At 38.9% G+C, this 18626-nt stretch overlaps 1 protein-coding gene across 5 annotated transcripts in view; it reads left to right on the top strand.

Moving 5' to 3' along the window:
- Positions 1–18626, top strand: part of Smr (Smrter) — a 512335-nt gene that overhangs the window by 9866 nt on the left and 483843 nt on the right. For 2 of the 5 annotated variants that reach the window (XM_067781480.1, XM_067781475.1), the window contains exon 1: positions 12838–13450. The exons of 1 other annotated variant lie outside the window; for it this stretch is intronic. The gene's annotated coding sequence lies outside the window, so the exon portion shown is untranslated. 2 more of the 5 variants (XM_067781477.1, XM_067781476.1) reach the window with 1 other exon arrangement.

Here is an 18626-nt window from a genome sequence, read left to right as displayed (position 1 = left end):
GATTTAGAGTCGGTTATAGTTAAGACATGTTTTGCTGTTAAAGTCAAATTGATACATTTGAGCAGCATGGGTTATCATGAGGGAATTATCGCTGGTATAAAGGAAAGAATGGAATAATTCAACTAATTTCGTGGAATTTCTATTTTTTTTGCTATGGCATCACTGTCTAGAAACATCACTTGAAATTACCACTGAAGCGAAACCCAGAGAAGAGTTTATGTCAGGTTTACTACCTCATTAGAACTTGTAACATTTTCGTTGTAAAAGGCAAAAGCTGGAATTGTGGACCAAATCTTTGACTATAAAGTTTCAAAATGTTTGGTTATATGATTTCCTCTTAAAGACTGAAACATTATTAGGCCCCGATGCCTTGACGGATTTATGTGTCAGCTAGATTTACAGGACATCGTAGACTACAGTGCCCCGTAAAGTACCCAGTGAGAGTTCGTAGGTCCTCTCTGGTTACTTAAATGAGTTTGGATCATACTCTCGTTGGTGGGAGTGTAAGGAATTTGGTCTGCCCTGGGCGTTCAATCCACTTTAAGCCGGAGTCATTGGTGCCGTATGTCGTATCGCTGTATCCGTATCCCTAACGTAATCAGCTGTTTATAGTTACGACGGTAAACCAAAACCCAATTGGTTCGCTACGATACGGTTACGACCTTAGCGGCACCAATAATCGATTGCATTGATTCTCATAAGGTTGGTCGAATCAGCTGTTAAAAGGTTACCGATAAAGCACCAATAAAAAATAAATAAAAATAAAATAATAATAATAATGTCTCCAGCTTTAATTACCAGTTACTTATCGTTTCCCTAGTGTGCGGATTTGTAAGTTCACAGAAGGGCTCTGGACTATAGATTTCTGCTATAGTAAATATTTCAAATATCTGGTGAACCTTTCCCGTATATACATATGTAGGAGAACTCAAACCCTCCTCAAACTTTTACAGCAAGTAAAACTTAAACATTTTCATATGTTTTCCTTATGTGAAACTTGGCAACGTCGCACACGCAACACACACGAAGTAGGGTTGCGGTTGTGAGAGGCAAGCGAATGCGAATGGAAAAATAAGAAAATAAGTTGCAAAAGCAGCATTAGCGAAATTTATTTCACATCCATTAAAAAGGCCAAAATAAATGAAATAAAAATATGCAGCAAATTCAAAATAATAGGGGGACTCATGTAACCGTATAAATGCCTTATAAAGTGTGTAAACGTATAAATTTATCTAGTTTACACACGAGCTGTCAAATTTTGTATGAAAAATCATTTACACAGTTTGTATAAATTTACGCGCACATTTCATTGTGTAAACACGGTAAACTCAAAGGAATGCAACCTTGCAGACATTACAGACGGCATTTTCATCAAAAGTCTCCAACATCAGCAAGTAAAGGCGTTTTAGTTTTGATTTTTCACTTAATCTTGGTATTTTTTAATTTGTATAACAATCAAAAAAATTTTTTTGGAAATAATACAGCTGAAAAACAATCAAGTTTATCAAGAGTATTACTAGGTGCGTTCATATAACCGCGTGTGTAAATGGATATAATTTTACACCTTATAAGTTTATATGCTATCATGAGTCCCCCTAATAAAACGAAACGAAAACGAAAAGTAGACAAACATATGTATATACATATATACTTACATATGTACATCCATATATACGTATATATAATTTATAGAAAAGGGTGTCTCTTTAACGGTTTAAGATTTAATGGAGCAAGTGGGAGTTTGTATTGATTGAAAGAAATATCGATTTTGGTATGATATAAATGTGTGTTGTTTTGATTAACTTTCGCTGGAAAGCCCCTGATAGTCACGTATGGGTTCGATTTAAAATGAAAACATTGGCCGATGAGCCAAAAAGTTACAAGTAAGCCTAAGCTGGAGGAACTCGTTTAAACGTTTTGCTGTAGCACGAGAAGGAACCAATCCCACTAATAGATGAAAACAACTGCTCCTTCGACGCTTCCCAAGGATGTCGGTTCTATGCACCGGAGCGACTCGGGATTTTTCCCGACCAAGGACTGTAATTTCAGTGTAACCCCATTTGTTGCGTCAATCTCCACAAATTGTCATCCTCCCAGCGACTCCGGGAAGGTATGGAACCCAATCCGGGTCCGTCTCCTGACCCCGGTCCTGAGAAATGGTTTTGCTGCATCTGCCGGAAAAGAATCTTTTTAGCACGGCCATACTCTTGTCAGTGTGTCTCGTGTAAAGGATGGTTGCATGGGACAGGTTGTTCTGGGCTAGATCCCAAAACCAGACGACCACGTAACTTCTATAAATCTTTTGTGGCTCCTTGCTGTTCACGCCCTAGGGCGTCCCGTAGTTTACGCCTTAGCGCCCCCACTACCTTTCAGCAGCCCCGCTGCTCAGCAAGCCACAACAAGCACCCGCTTCCCACTAAAGCCTGGGAAACCAGCTAAAATAGGAGAGTCATATCGCCCAATATCTCTCCTATCGCCAGTAGCCAAGATGCTTGAAGCCATTTTGCTCCCCTACTTCAAAGCAAATTTACAGTTAGCCTGTCATCAGCATGGCTTCAGAAAACTCCATAGCACCACCACCGCGATAAATGCCATTAGCACCCAGATAAATTGCGGTTTAAATCAAAACCCGCACCATAGAACAGTACTTGTTGCGCTAGACCTATCAAAAGCTTTTGATACGGTCAACCAAGGCACGTTACAGCAAAACCTGGAAGGGTCTGCCCTTTCCCCATGTCTTAAAAGGTGGACCGGAAATTATCTGGGTCGTCGGCAGGCATCGGTGCAATTTAGAAATGAAACATCAAAACCAAGAAGAATTAAACAAGGGGTGCCACAGGGTGGTGTCCTGTCCCCACTTTTGTTTAATTTCAAAGCTACCTTCGCCACCAGAAATAGTTACTATCGTTTCCTACGCCGTTGACTGCACAATAACGGCCACAGGCCCAGGCCCACAGATCGATGAGCTTTGCAACAGAATAAACAGCTACCTCCCTGATCTCTCCATTTTTTTCGCCTCGCGAAACTTGGCATTGTCACCGACTAAGTCCTCCGCGACCTTATTTACAACATGGACCATTTTGAACATCCACGTCGATGGCACTACGCTACCGACTGTTCTACACCCCAAAATCTTGGGTGTGACGTTTGATCAGGTCCTCAGTGTACTCCACAAACAGGCGTCGGACTTGTATACCAGGAATTGCCCGGTGAATCCAGTACTCAAAGAACAGTACCCAAAACTTGCGGAAGAGGAACGCAGGCTTCCCAGGGAAACGCGAGACACTCTAGCTCAACTTCGTTCTGGATACTGTAACAGGTTAAACTCTTACCTATCCAGAATCAACCCCGACATACAAAAGGCATGCCCCGCTTGCAATGTGTCCCCACATGACACCAACCATCTCTTTAATTGTAATGTGGAACCAACGCCTCTAACACCCCTTTCATTATGGTCCACCCTGTTGAAACAGCTAGTTTCCTTCGACTCCCGTTAGAGGATATTGATGACAATTTGTGATCGGTCGCAACTATTAGGTGGGGCGAAGCACTGCTACAACAACAACAACAACAACTGCTCCTTCGACTAACTCCATCCAACCAATTAGTCTAACATACTTTGTTTGAAAAGTAGTAGAGAAAATGATAGATCATGACTTAAGATTAATACCTACCTGCAGCGATTGTTGTTACATCCCGGCCAACACGGCTAGCGGCCGGGAAGGTAAGACAGATACCTATTGCTTTTTATTAACTGACCACAGAAATCCAGAGTGCATTCGATTGCTAAGAAATGGTGTATTACGCCTTCTTGAGAATAGAAGAAACTTTTTGCATCCGCGCCTTGAGCTGGAAAGTTTACCGGTCAATGAGAATTAGAGATCTATGTTAGATAGCCAAAACCTTAATAGGAGACGACAGAGTATATCTTATAGCCATAAAAACGCACACACGCCATGAGGTCCTTTCGACCCTCCTATGCACCTTTCGAGCATTAGCTAGAGTTCAAGTAGAACTATTCAAATGAGCCAAAACTCTACCAATATATTGATAAGCTTGACTGTTAGTAACACCATATGGCTGGCCAAGCGTCTGGCCCACAAATGACAAGCAACCATCCAGATACCCTTTGGGGAACTGAAGGAGTCAGATCAATTTTCCCTACTTGAAGATGCGACCAATTCGAGAATGTGTTCGGTGGACGCTTGCTATTGGAATATGATACCGTTACAAATTGTGCCATTATATCTTCCGCCTAACAACGTGGCGATAGGGCCAAAGTCGTAACTTTTAAGAAGTGGGTTGAAATCTTTAAAATTATTTGAGTTTAAATTCAATGTTGCATAAGCGAATCTTAGTCTGGCTGGAGTTAGAAAAATTGAAATCAGCGAAGTTAAAAGTACTTCGTCTTATCTACATTATAAGCTTTACCTCATCTTAAAGTGGAGTGACAAGTCCATCTGAACTGCACCTGACACCCCAACAATCAATTTCCATTTGCAGTTAAAGAATTCGAAGCTTCGTTGCTTACGCTTAAAGTCAATATGTCATAAGCGTCTCTTATCCTAATTACTCTTAAAGGAAAATTACTCGGTCTTTATTAAGTTAACGGAGGTTTAGCGAAGTGGTGAGGATATATGTAGGAAGTTGTTCGCTGTATATGCATCTGGTTCGCTCCTGTACTGGCCCGACTACCGTGAGAACGATTTTTTGAGCTCTCGAATATTCCGAACGTCACGCCTTGTCGTTAGGATACTACCTCTACATTCATCCGCTGTAGGTAATAGAACGTATAGTTGGTAAAGCAATGGGAGGGTCTCCGCGCAGCAAGTCTTAACTATTCCAGTACCGGTCACCCCCTCCTTTTGTTGTAACAGTACTTGGTTATGTTTAGTGAAAACGTCGAGACTAGCTACAACGCCTCGGAAATCTCTAGCAGAGGTCTCAAAAACCTTGTGTGGGTGATATCAGAACAGTTTGTTTGGCTAAACAGTCGGTAAGATGGTTCGTGATTTTACAGTACCGAAGTTGAGTTCAACTCTCACTTCACGACTATAGTTCTGCCATAGTTGAATTGGACTTAACGCAGTATTTCCTAAGTGCGATAACATTATGGGAATGTAAATGCATATGAACACATATTCAGTATTCAACATCGTTGGGCTAGTACCGTCTGGTGCCGTAGTGTACTGGATCTATCTATAGCCAATAGCAACATGAACAACTCTTTAAAACCACAAAGACAATTTTCTTTGAAACTCAAGACAATCCAGAAATATCAACGCTGTAGCAGCAACAACAGAATATAACTCGTCTCGGGGACGGCCAGGTCAAAGCACCATAACAACCCGGATATATATCTCTCCACGGAATGTGTCCATAACAGTACAGAAACACAAAGAAACAACAGATCAACCACTTGCTAGCCATAGCATCCATCACACCAAGGCGGTTGCTTGACTGCATTAGTGGTTTTCCCCGACCTACCCTTAGTTTTTCGTACCGATACTCATTTAAAGTTCTTGTGTGCCAAATCTTGTAAAATCTACAAATTTAAAGCGGGATTATTAAAGAGATCTGCTTTATTTCGAGCACTTCAAATACAAAAAAAAAAAAAACACACCTCAGGCCATATTAAGGATGTTATAGTACAACCAACGTAAGTCCTATTTAACGGGGGAGGTGGGAAGACTAGAATAGCGAAGACGCAGAAGCAGCTTAATGCGCTGAGCAAAGGAACATCGGCAGCAGCAGCAGCAGCAGCAGCAGGAACAAGAAAGTACCAATAACTACAATAATGTCAGAAGGAAGAGCTTTGGAAGAAATCTGTTCAAATGATATAGGTCACCGGTAAGGTAATTTCTCTTAACGGAGACAAACTAATGGAAGCTACAGCTCAAATAAAACACTGCGCTCAGAACTACCACGGAATATCTCCTGGAAAATGCTGCAAGCCTGCCAAAATACATACAGACCTGCCACGGGATGTCTTCTTATGACCCCTGAATATCATCTACGTAGTGAGGTAAAACAGCTCAACATAAAATGCTGAACAGAAAGCTCTGTTATTGTTGCTGACATCCCTGCAAACAACAGCTTGATCTAGTCCCGCCTCCAAGAGGGATAACGAAACATATATCTAAGCACTATAATGAGATCCAGTACAAGTTTGATCCAGATATGCATAAGGAGGCCTGAGTCGGTTGTTGTTGTTGTAGCAGTGCTTCGCCCCATCCAATAGTGTAGCCTGAGGCGGTAAACACCTTCGCTGGATTGCGCCCGGTGAAGCCCATTACTAATATACACAATCTAAACCTCCTCTTGCAGAAACCGAAAGAAGAGCACAAAGGCAGACACAAGTCACACTGACCCAACTTCCTTCTGGATACTCTAGCAGGGCCTCACTTGTACAGAATCAAGCCCGATATATGTTATGTATGCCATGTGTTCCCACATAACAACAATAATATTTTCAATTGTAATGTGGAACCTACGCCACAGCCTCCAGCCCTTCTAAAACTGCTAGTTTCCTGGACTCTCATTATAGGATTATAATGAGAATTTGTGAGTAGTGGCACCTATCAAATGGGGCGAAACACTGTTGAAAGATTGAAGGGTTTCTATAGCGCAACCCTTTGAAAGGGATTGACAGCGCAATTTATACCTTCTCCAACCCATTGTTAACCACACATACCTACCTGTATCGAATCCTCTTTCTTTAGAAGGCGAGGCTCTGGCGACGCCAAGTTCCTTATGGAACTAGCGTGTGGGGAGCGGAATGGCCTAGAAGCTTCTAGAGTTGTGCTTTTTCGTTCATTTCAGAGATTCGAATCTTTCGTTCATTTTCTGATGAACGAACAAGTTGTTCTTTTTGTTCATCTGTCCTTTTTTTCAAGCAAATTTGATCACTGCTGCTCGCACCCGCGAAAAAAGCCAACAAGGTATAGATGGGGGTGTGTATGCAGCAATGCTTTGTGTACGTATATTTAAATGAGTAATGCATAAAAGAGTATATATATGTGTATAATTAACTTCAAAAAAAGTTACAAATTTCGGAAGATCCAGGAAATTGAAAGAGTACAGACACAAATTGTACATAAATATGAACTTTTCAAGTTTAATAAATGTAATAATTAGATTTTTACAAAACATGTTTTTCATAAATAGTCGATACATACATTGTTTTAGCAGTGCCACACACAAAGATGGCCTCACATATCTTTAGTGTAAGTGGCATCGTCGACATTCGTGCTCACTGTGAATTTCTGCGTATATATGTATGAATTTACAATGTTCGCGAACAAGAAGAGAGAAAGAATAACATTAGATAAAACGAACTAAAAGAACAAATGATCTAAAAGAACAAAAAGAACCGAAATCGAAGATCTAGTTCACTTGTTCAGTTGAGAGACCCGGTCAATTGAACAAGTTCAGAACGAAACGACCCAACTCTAGAAGCTTCAATGTGGTCATATTATGATGCTTGTTACCGGAACAGGACCATCAACATCGATAACGCACCTTGCCAATTGTCTGGAAAAAAAATTAAAAAAAACACATTGAAACCGGTTTTTTTGTAAAACGAGTTCGCATGGAAGGCCCCATATATGTTTATCAGCATTTATTTTATAACTATAAGACCCGGCAGATGTTGTCCTGCCCTAAATTTGGCCAATCTGCATACATTTTAATAAGCTTTTTCCGTCTGACCACATTTTGGCCTATATCCCGAGACCATAGTCACCCAGGGGTATGAAAATTACCCTCTAATAAAGCACTCATCAACAGCTTACATTTGATATCCACATTTTATAAACACATTTTAGGGGTACCCGGGTCCTCGTTTTCGCCTATATCTCGAGACCCTAGTCACCCAGGGGTATGAAAATTACCCTCTACTAAAGCTCTCATCAACAGCTTTCATTCGATATCAATATTCTATAAACACATTCTAGGTGTACCCGGGTCCACTTTTTGGCATATAGCTCGAGACCCTAGTCACCCAAGGGTATGAAAATTACCCTCTACTAAAGCACTCATCAACAGCTTTAATCTGATATCAATATTCTATAAACAGATTCTAGGGGTACCCGGGTCCACTTTTTGGCCTATATCTCGAGACCCTAGTCACCCAGGGATATGAAAATTACCCTCTAATAAAGCACTCATCAACAGCTTTCATTTGATATCCACATTCTATAAACACATTCTAGGGGTACCGGGGTCCATGTTTTGGCCTATATCTCGAGACCCTAGTTACCCAGTGGTATGAGAATTACCCTCTACTAAAGCACTCATCAACAGCTTTAATCTGATATCAATATTCTATAAACAGATTCTAGGGGTACCCGGGTCCACGTTTTGGCCTATATCTCGGGACCCTAGTCACCCAGGGGTATGAAAATTACCCTCTACTAAAGCACTCACCAACAGCTTTTATTTGATATCCATATTCTATAAACACACCCTATTGGTACCCGGGTCCACGTTTTGGCCTATATCTCGAGACCCTAGTCACCCAGGGGTATGAAAATTACCCTCTACTAAAGCACTCATCAACAGCTTTTATTTGATATCCATATTCTATAAACACACCCTAGGGGTACCCGGGTCCACGTTTTGGCCTATATCTCGAGACCCTAGTCACCCATGGGTATGAAAATTACCCTCTACTAAAGCACTCATCAACAGCTTTCATATGATATCCATATTCTATAAACACACTATAGGGGTACCCGGGTCCACGTTTTGGCTTATATCTCGAGGAAATATGCTGTTTTGAGTATTTTCCCGGCAAGTATTACAATTTTTCTCACCTTTTAAACCTTCCCTATACCTCCACGAATAATTCAAGACCAAGATAAGATAAATCCGTTCAGCCGTTCTGGAGTTTTAGAGAGACTATCGAAGAGCAATTCATTTTTATATATATAGATAAGTCGGTCGTAGGAAAAATACAACAACGATGATAAACCCTTGGCTGGGAATAATTATCAAAGCAAAGTCGAAGATATCGGATAAGAAAAAAACTGCTAGTTTCCTGGACTCTCATTATAGGATTATAATGAGAATTTGTGAGTAGTGGCACCTATCAAATGGGGCGAAACACTGTTGAAAGATTGAAGGGTTTCTATAGCGCAACCCTTTGAAAGGGATTGACAGCGCAATTTATACCTTCTCCACCCCATTGTTAACCACACATACCTACCTGTATCGAATCCTCTTTCTTTAGAAGGCGAGGCTCTGGCGACGCCAAGTTCCTTATGGAACTAGCGTGTGGGGAGCGGAATGGCCTAGAAGCTTCTAGAGTTGTGCTTTTTCGTTCATTTCAGAGATTCGAATCTTTCGTTCATTTTCTGATGAACGAACAAGTTGTTCTTTTTGTTCATCTGTCCTTTTTTTCAAGCAAATTTGATCACTGCTGCTCGCACCCGCGAAAAAAGCCAACAAGGTATAGATGGGGGTGTGTATGCAGCAATGCTTTGTGTACGTATATTTAAATGAGTAATGAATAAAAGAGTATATATATGTGTATAATTAACTTCAAAAAAAGTTACAAATTTCGGAAGATCCAGGAAATTGAAAGAGTACAGACACAAATTGTACATAAATATGAACTTTTCAAGTTTAATAAATGTAATAATTAGATTTTTACAAAACATGTTTTTCATAAATAGTCCATACATACATTGTTTTAGCAGTGCCACACACAAAGATGGCCACACATATCTTTAGTGTAAGTGGCATCGTCGACATTCGTGCTCACTGTGAATTTCTGCGTATATATGTATGAATTTACAATGTTCGCGAACAAGAAGAGAGAAAGAATAACATTAGATAAAACGAACTAAAAGAACAAATGAACTAAAAGAACAAAAAGAACCGAAATCGAAGATCTAGTTCACTTGTTCAGTTGAGAGACCCGGTCAATTGAACAAGTTCAGAACGAAACGACCCAACTCTAGAAGCTTCAATGTGGTCATATTATGATGCTTGTTACCGGAACAGGACCATCAACATCGATAACGCACCTTGCCAATTGTCTGGAAAAAAAATTAAAAAAAAACACATTGAAACCGGTTTTTTTGTAAAACGAGTTCGCATGGAAGGCCCCATATATGTTTATCAGCATTTATTTTATAACTATAAGACCCGGCAGACGTTGTCCTGCCCTAAATTTGGCCAATCTGCATACATTTTAATAAGCTTTTTCCGTCTGACCACATTTTGGCCTATATCCCGAGACCATAGTCACCCAGGGGTATGAAAATTACCATCTAATAAAGCACTCATCAACAGCTTACATTTGATATCCACATTTTATAAACACATTTTAGGGGTACCCGGGTCCTCGTTTTCGCCTATATCTCGAGACCCTAGTCACCCAGGGGTATGAAAATTACCCTCTACTAAAGCTCTCATCAACAGCTTTCATTCGATATCAATATTCTATAAACACATTCTAGGTGTACCCGGGTCCACTTTTTGGCATATAGCTCGAGACCCTAGTCACCCAAGGGTATGAAAATTACCCTCTACTAAAGCACTCATCAACAGCTTTAATCTGATTTCAATATTCTATAAACAGATTCTAGGGGTACCCGGGTCCACTTTTTGGCATATATCTCGAGACCCTAGTCACCCAGGTTTATGAAAATTACCCTCTAATAAAGCACTCATCAACAGCTTTCATTTGATATCCACATTCTATAAACACATTCTAGGGGTACCGGGGTCCATGTTTTGGCCTATATCTCGAGACCCTAGTTACCCAGTGGTATGAGAATTACCCTCTACTAAAGCACTCATCAACAGCTTTAATCTGATATCAATATTCTATAAACAGATTCTAGGGGTACCCGGGTCCACTTTTTGGCCTATAGCTCGAGACCCTAGTCACCCAGGGGTATGAAAATTACCCCCTACTAAAGCACTCGTCAACAGCTTTCATCTGATAGCCATATTCTATACACACATTCTAGGGGTACCCAGGTCCACGTTTTGGCCTATATCTCGAGACCCGAGTCACCCAGGGGTATGAAAATTACCCTCTACTAAAGCACTCATCAAGAGCTTTCATTTGATATGCATATTCTAGGGGTACCCGGGTCCACGTTGTGGCCTATATCTCGAGACCCTAGTCACCCAGGTGTATGAAAATTACCCTCTACTAAAGCACTCACCAACAGCTTTTATTTGATATCCATATTCTATAAACACACCCTATTGGTACCCGGGTCCACGTTTTGGCCTATATCTCGAGACCCTAGTCACCCAGGGGTATGAAAATTACCCTCTACTAAAGCACTCATCAACAGCTTTTATTTGATATCCATATTCTATAAACACACCCTAGGGGTACCCGGGTCCACGTTTTGGCCTATATCTCGAGACCCTAGTCACCCATGGGTATGAAAATTACCCTCTACTAAAGCACTCATCAACAGCTTTCATATGATATCCATATTCTATAAACACACTCTAGGGGTACCCGGGTCCACGTTTTGGCTTATATCTCGAGGAAATATGCTGTTTTGAGTATTTTCCCGGCAAGTATTACAATTTTTCTCACCTTTTAAACCTTCCCTATACCTCCACGAATAATTCAAGACCAAGATAAGATAAATCCGTTCAGCCGTTCTGGAGTTTTAGAGAGACTAACGAAGAGCAATTCATTTTTATATATATAGATAAGTCGGTCGTAGGAAAAATACAACAACGATGATAAACCCTTGGCTGGGAATAATTATCAAAGCAAAGTTGAAGATATCGGATAAGAAGCAACGAGAACTTGAACAAAATGAAATACATGGTTCAACTATATACAGGTTAGCTCATCTGTAAAACAACAAAATCAGCCCAATTCTAAACCAAAATTCCGTGCGAGTTTTTTCCCTTCTCCCATTCCTCGTATTCTAAATAAAAATTCCTTGTGAGTTTTTTCACTTCTCCCTTTCCTCCTATTCTGAACAATGTTCGAAAAAGCGGAAACCGGTTATGGGAGAAAAGTAGGTATTATGAATGTGAGGGAGAGGGAGATTTCTCTGCCATTTCATAGGAGTTTTTTCACTAGTTAAATTAAAGGGAATGCATCAAAATAGTTAAAGGAAATTGGTTCTTTTAAGAAAACACTTATTTGTACAAATTTGTGCTAAAATATCTATGAACATTCTACCACAATATTCTCACTGTTAATTCAACATCAACTACAACTCAATTACTCATTTCAGTGAATACCACATGAAATGCAATAAATACTGTGCATTGTTTATATTTTATTTCTTAATTTCCAACAAATTTGCAACAATAATTAAACTTTTCAATTTTTTAAACAAAATAAGAAATGTGCAACGAAATTTCAATTGACAAAACAGCTGACTTCGAAAATTCGAAATTTCTATTCCCCAATTATTGTTCTCCCTAGGAGAACAGAATTGGAGGAATTTTTCCGCGGGAATTAAAAAATCCGCGAGAACAAAATTCCGCGAGAATATTTAGAATTGGTCTGAATATGTCTGTTCAAATTGTCAAAATCTGTGTATTGGTGTTGGTGCGAATGGTATGGAATGGAAACATAAAACTTAGTAGTTTTTGTATGTGTAAGTAAAATGTTGCCAATGTGTTGGTTTCATTTTGAGTTTGTCTCCTCCTTTTGACAATCCCTTCGACGATGCAATGACATAAATAAAATCAGCTGATGAGATGAGCCAACCTGTACATAATTGAACCATGATGAAATGTGAAACAAATTTACTCGTATAAACCCGCATGAATGGCAACGCCGCCTAGCGCTCTTACACACCACTCGCTGTGGTGAACTAACCTAAAAGGCACGCAAACGTATTGCCAAACAAAAACAATTTACACAACACGGAAAAATATTGTAAAGAAATTTGGCCCGATCCCAACAGAGAGAATATATAATTTATTTATTCTCTTTGTCACACCAAAGAGCATAAAACATGTTTGATCAAAAGCAGAGAGCATGAATGTCCAAACATAATTGTTGTTGCAGTTTTGTGCCAAAGTTTCCGACGTTTATTTTCACTTGTTTTCTGTGGCTGATTTTGACGCACGAAATTGAGTTTGCCATTTGCATATGACAAATTAAGCAGCAAATTTTTCTGGAGTTATTTGTTACATTAAATTTAATATTTGTACAGTAAAAATAAAATCTAAAAGCCATAGAAATGTGAAAGGCATGCGCGATTTAAACGAACACAATACTCGTTTGATACATTTTGGTTTTGTTGCTGTTGTTAACTTCGGCTCGATACGACACGTTTGTTGGGCAACTTGAGTGAACGACGTTATCGTAGAAGAAGAAGCAGCAACGTAGAAGATGTGGAATAAAATTTTTTAGCAAGTTTCTTCGTCGGCGGTGCGTTTTGTAATCCGGGTGAAGAAATGGCGAAAATTTCGTAAAAATCGCAGAATTTATTGTAAAAAGGTAATAAATCAAAAATCTAAAGTGAATGTGAACAAATGAGTGGCGGTTGCATTTGGCTGGCGCGTGTTTTAAACGATTTATAGCATTTTTTCTGAAAAAAAGAAAATACTAAATAACCTACTACGTCGTCTTCGTCAACGTCGCTGTTGTCTACGTCACGCCCCCCACACTGAACTCGGCTAATACTGCAAATTTTTTAATTATTGCATGGAATAAAAGTAATCAAAGTTTTCGAATGTTACAATTTTAAATTTCAAACTCTTCAAAGCAAATACCAAAGATTTTTCTCTAATAAATCCATACATATGTACATATACATATATATGTATTATATGTACAGCCAGTGTGTGGGGCCTTGCCTTGCTCTGTCGGTGGTGGAAAATAGAAAATGTATCTCGTATGTGCAAATTTAAAGCGAAATTACTGCAGAAAGAAGTTTTGTATTTTTTTTTTCAAAGGAAAAAATTGCAAAGAAATAATTCCTTTACTATGTGTATTGGTCTTGTGCTTAGTGAAGTTGTGTGCATTTGCAAAGTAAAGTGAAAAAAAAAGAATTTTAAATCGTAAGTCGAAGCCAAGTGCAAAGGCAAGCTTTTGGCTGGGAATTCAGGTTATATATATTCATAGTCTGCGTAAAGTTTAATGTAAAGAAATAAGGCACCATCACAGCTTGAAATTTTTGATATAATATGGCTTTATTTGCGTAAAGTGTTGGTTTAGAAATTTTGAAACAATGAAAAGTTAGGAACGTTAAAAATTACGTAGCGTTACAACCAAACATTAAAAGGTGAGTTAGAAGCTTAAATATTTTCCAATATCTTGTAAGTATAGGTTTTTATTGTAATATAGGGAGTACTGTGATGCTGAACTATAGACGTACCTACAAAACTTGTATATGGAAATAAAGAAAGAATCAGTTTATAGTTATAGTCAGTTGGTAGCTTATTAATCTAAAATTTAAAGTCTGAGAACGAATTGAGAAATAAAGAAAAATGGGACACGATTCCCAAATCGAGAAAACTATTGTTCCCCACTCGAATTCGAATACAACTGATGACTTCCAACCCAAAACGCTATAAATGCACACTTGTATAGATGGGATTCGCCTTCATTTCCTAAAATCTACATAATAATCTTTATGAAAAGTCAAAAAACAGAATATCAGCCATTCTGTAAAATTCCGAATAATATTTTTCAGTGCAAAACGCGGTGACGTTTTACAAGGACGTTATTTTTATTATAAATTGTCAAAGGTGGTATCAAAAGACGCTTTTCGAACTCCGTTTGTAGAATCCGAAAGCGAAAATAATGGCATTTCTGCCAAAATATCTAAGCAACACACACATCAACTGTATTATATGGATATGCATACTTAAAATTTGCCAGGACTTTAAAGATATTAACAAAAAAACATAAAATGACCCGATCGATATTTTTTGCACAGAACAGCTTTCTGAAGAAAAAGAACAGCGTAATGCAGAAAGGTGTTATGCGTGCATTTAATTTTGATCCCCAAACCGGTGTTGGATCCCCCCGGCGTTGTTTCTTTAAATGGCCGCCCAGGCTCGTCAACGTAGAAAGCTGTTTTGTTTGTTTTTTTTTTGTAAATATCTTTAAAGCTTTGCCAAAGTTGACGTATCCAATCCATGTAATACAGCTGATCCCACCAACCTTATGGAAATCAATGTAATTGGTCAATGGTGGCATAACATAACGCCCTAGCCATAACAATACGATTGGGCAGAAATAAAAATTTTAATTTTCGCTTTCGGATTCTAAAAACGGAGGTTGAAGAGCGTCTTCTGATACCACCTTATATAATTTTTGATAAGAATTAAGTGGTGCACCGTCTTATAAGACGTTACCCAATACGCAATGAGAATAAGTTGTGGAGTACTGTTATGTATACTCCTCAAAGATGATTTAAGGAGTATATCAGTACTCCCCAACTGATCCTAATACATAGAAAAACATTGTCCAATTTACATTGTGATATCCTAGGCCAGGATGAGTTACTTCAACTCCGAATACACTCTCAGAGTACTGCATGGAACACCTGCGGGCGAGAAATTTCCATAAATTCCCAAAAATATTATAAGGGGAGCGCTACTCCAAATCAAAGCCAGAGCTGCGCCATGTTCTTTTTGAATTACTAATATTACAAAAAAGGATACATTATCCCTCATGATCCAAGGTCGCTAATATAATTGTATCAAGCCCTCTATTCCTCAAATAGCTAATACTGTTCACACGAAAGTGCGCAAAATCTGTTTTAACTTCAAATTTATAATTCCGATGAATGTGACTTATCTTTATGTGTACCTATAACTGCTACAATGTTGTTGTTGTTGTTATGAGTGATTTATTGCGTTTTAGTTTTGAATTTCTCTATTCTCTAATCTGTTACTATCGAGCTACATAAATTTCCCTCTAATTATTATTGTTGTCATTTTTAACTATCAAAATGGACGTTAAACTCGAGTTTATGGCTCAATGTGAAAGTAATATATGACTAACAAAGTTACTCTTATCATTTAAAACAAAACACTGTAGGCTCATGACGGGTATTTTGACTACACAATGAATTCTGGGGTCAATGCTATTCAATTAACCTTGGTCAGGAATAACAGGGGTTGGAAGTGAGGTTTGGAGGAGGAAACGATAGAGCACGTTTTGTACCTACTCGTGCTCTGCGACTACCAGGCTAAGACTCCAGCTATTTGGAGTGGCACAGCTAGCAGATCTAGAAAAAGCAAGTTGTTGTTGTTGTAGCGATAAGGACACTCCCCGAAGGCCTTAGGGGGTGTTATCGAGTTGATGGTCCTTTTCCGGATGCAGATCCGGTACGTCCCGGCACCAAGCCCGAGCATCTCGGGGACGATTTGTTATGACCACATGCGACTTTCTAGGCCATCCGGTCCTCCCACCCCCTAGATCCATGAGGAGTTCGGAGTCGCCAGAGCCTCGGCTGTTAATGAAAAAGTATTCGCCACGGATAGGTGAGGTTGACAATTGGGTTTGGAGAAGCTATATATTGCGCCAACTTGAAAAGGTTGCGGTACACAATCCCTTGAATCTCTTATTTTTGTCGCCTCTTACGACAGGCATACCTACCGCGGGTATAAAAAGCAAGTAGCATAGGTCCTTAAAAGCTTATAAATTATATTCTGGTTTCTAATAGGTAACTTCTGGCAACACTATGGACTCATTCAGCCTATGTAGGGTCCTCACGCCAGCTCAACCTAATCTAACTTGAAGAGTTTCAGTTATACTTCAATGGAGTTTTTTAAATTATCAAAAATAAAACCAAAAGAAATTAATTGACGATGTTTGAATAAAAATTGCCACTGCTATTTTTCTGTTAGCTGCTGTACATGCCCTGACGGCTGGATAATATTCATGGACGGTGTCCATGAATATCAATTTGGTATTTTTACGACAGGCATACCTGCCGCGGGTATATTCTAAGCCCCTTAACCCGTTGGAGTCTTCTGTGGAGTATTTGAGAGGAATGATCTCCGGGTATTTACGGAGCTGACAACAAAATATTTCCCCGTGGCAAGGTTGACTGTTACTTGGTTGCGACGGTATGATTTGTCAAAATGTTGAACAACGAAATCTCAGTTGAACTAAATCAGTGCTAACTTTCCTTTAAATTGACATTCTGCTGCAAAGCGAATTGGTTTGAATTCGCTTTGCCATAACCAAAGCGAATTCATTACAGGTGGTGTTATCCCATCAGCTGATTGCTTCTTCTTGATAATTTTCCATACAGCGTCTTGTACTACAACATGTCAGTTAATCGAAATCAATGAAAATTTTCTTTTGACTTGACATTCTTCCGCACGGCGAATTGGTTGAATTCGCTTTGGCACCACCTAGTATAGTTTCGCCTTGGTCATAACTTTGTATAGATTCGCCTTGCCCACTTGAATATTTTGAATTTTTTTTGATATTTATCTGTATGTCCACGATTTTAAAAATTTCGCCTACCCAAGGTGAGGGCGATTCAATACGATTCGCCGTGCAGAAAGATTTCGTTTGATTTCGATTAACTGTAATCTTGCTGTGCCAAGGCGTTGCTTGGAAATTATCAAGAAGAAGCAATCCGCTGTTGGGATAACACCACCTGGTACTGAATTTGCCTTGCTCCTACCTTAAAATCAAGGCGAATTCAGTACCAGGCGTTGTTATCCCAAAAGGTGATTGCTTGTTCATCATTATTTTCCATACAGCGCCTTGTACTATAATATGTCAGTTAACCGAAATCAATTAAAATTTTCTTTCGACCTGACATTCTTCTGCGCGGCGAATTGGCTGAATTCGCTTTGCCACCACCTGGTATGGATTCGCCTAGCTTAAAATATTTTCTTATAAAAAATAACATAAAATATAAATTGAAAACCGCTATACCTGAAATATTGTAATGATTGAAGATTTAATATAAATCTTCTGCGTTTCGAGATTTTATTTTGTATAATAAATTTTCAGAGGCCTAAATCTCCAATAAACCTCTAACCGGAAAGAGAGTATGCATTTTTTAATAGTGAATAGGAGTATTCTCGCTGTCTAGAACCCACGGAAGACCTTGAACTTCGCTTCCTGATTGATAGAACTGGCCTATCGTATTTTAAAGTGCTACGATGGCCATAAATACCCAACTCTCATAAAAATAGTGGATTTGTGCTATAAACTGAAGGTTTGCCATTATGACACCATACATTTATCATCCTTATCAAGCATTACTCAATCGTATTGAAAGCAACTACAAAAGTGTGTTAAAAAAAAAACCTTATTAAAAAAAATTCCTTTAAAAAATCTACTGGAAATTGGAAGTGCCGTGATGTGATTAATAAAATGATCCGAGATGTACTACCGGAGTAATAGTACTTGGTTGGATTTGCATCCCGATTGTTTCGGTCAAGACGAATCTATACAAATTCGCCGTGCAGAAGAATGGCAATTAAAAAAAAAAATTGGTATTGATTTGGATTAACTGACATATTGTTGTACAAGGCGTTGTACGAAAAATAATCAATATGAAGCAATCAGCTCTTGGGATAACAGCGCTTGGAACTGAATTCGCTTTGTTTTCTACGCTTAGGATCCGACTTTCGCATGAAAGAAAGAAAATATGAAAATAAAAAATAAATGAAAAAAAGCAAATTTCAAAATT

Source organism: Eurosta solidaginis, chromosome 4 (assembly GCF_040869045.1).
Source record: "Eurosta solidaginis isolate ZX-2024a chromosome 4, ASM4086904v1, whole genome shotgun sequence".
NCBI lineage: Eukaryota > Metazoa > Arthropoda > Insecta > Diptera > Tephritidae > Eurosta > Eurosta solidaginis.
This window is presented reverse-complemented; position numbering and strand designations above follow the sequence as displayed.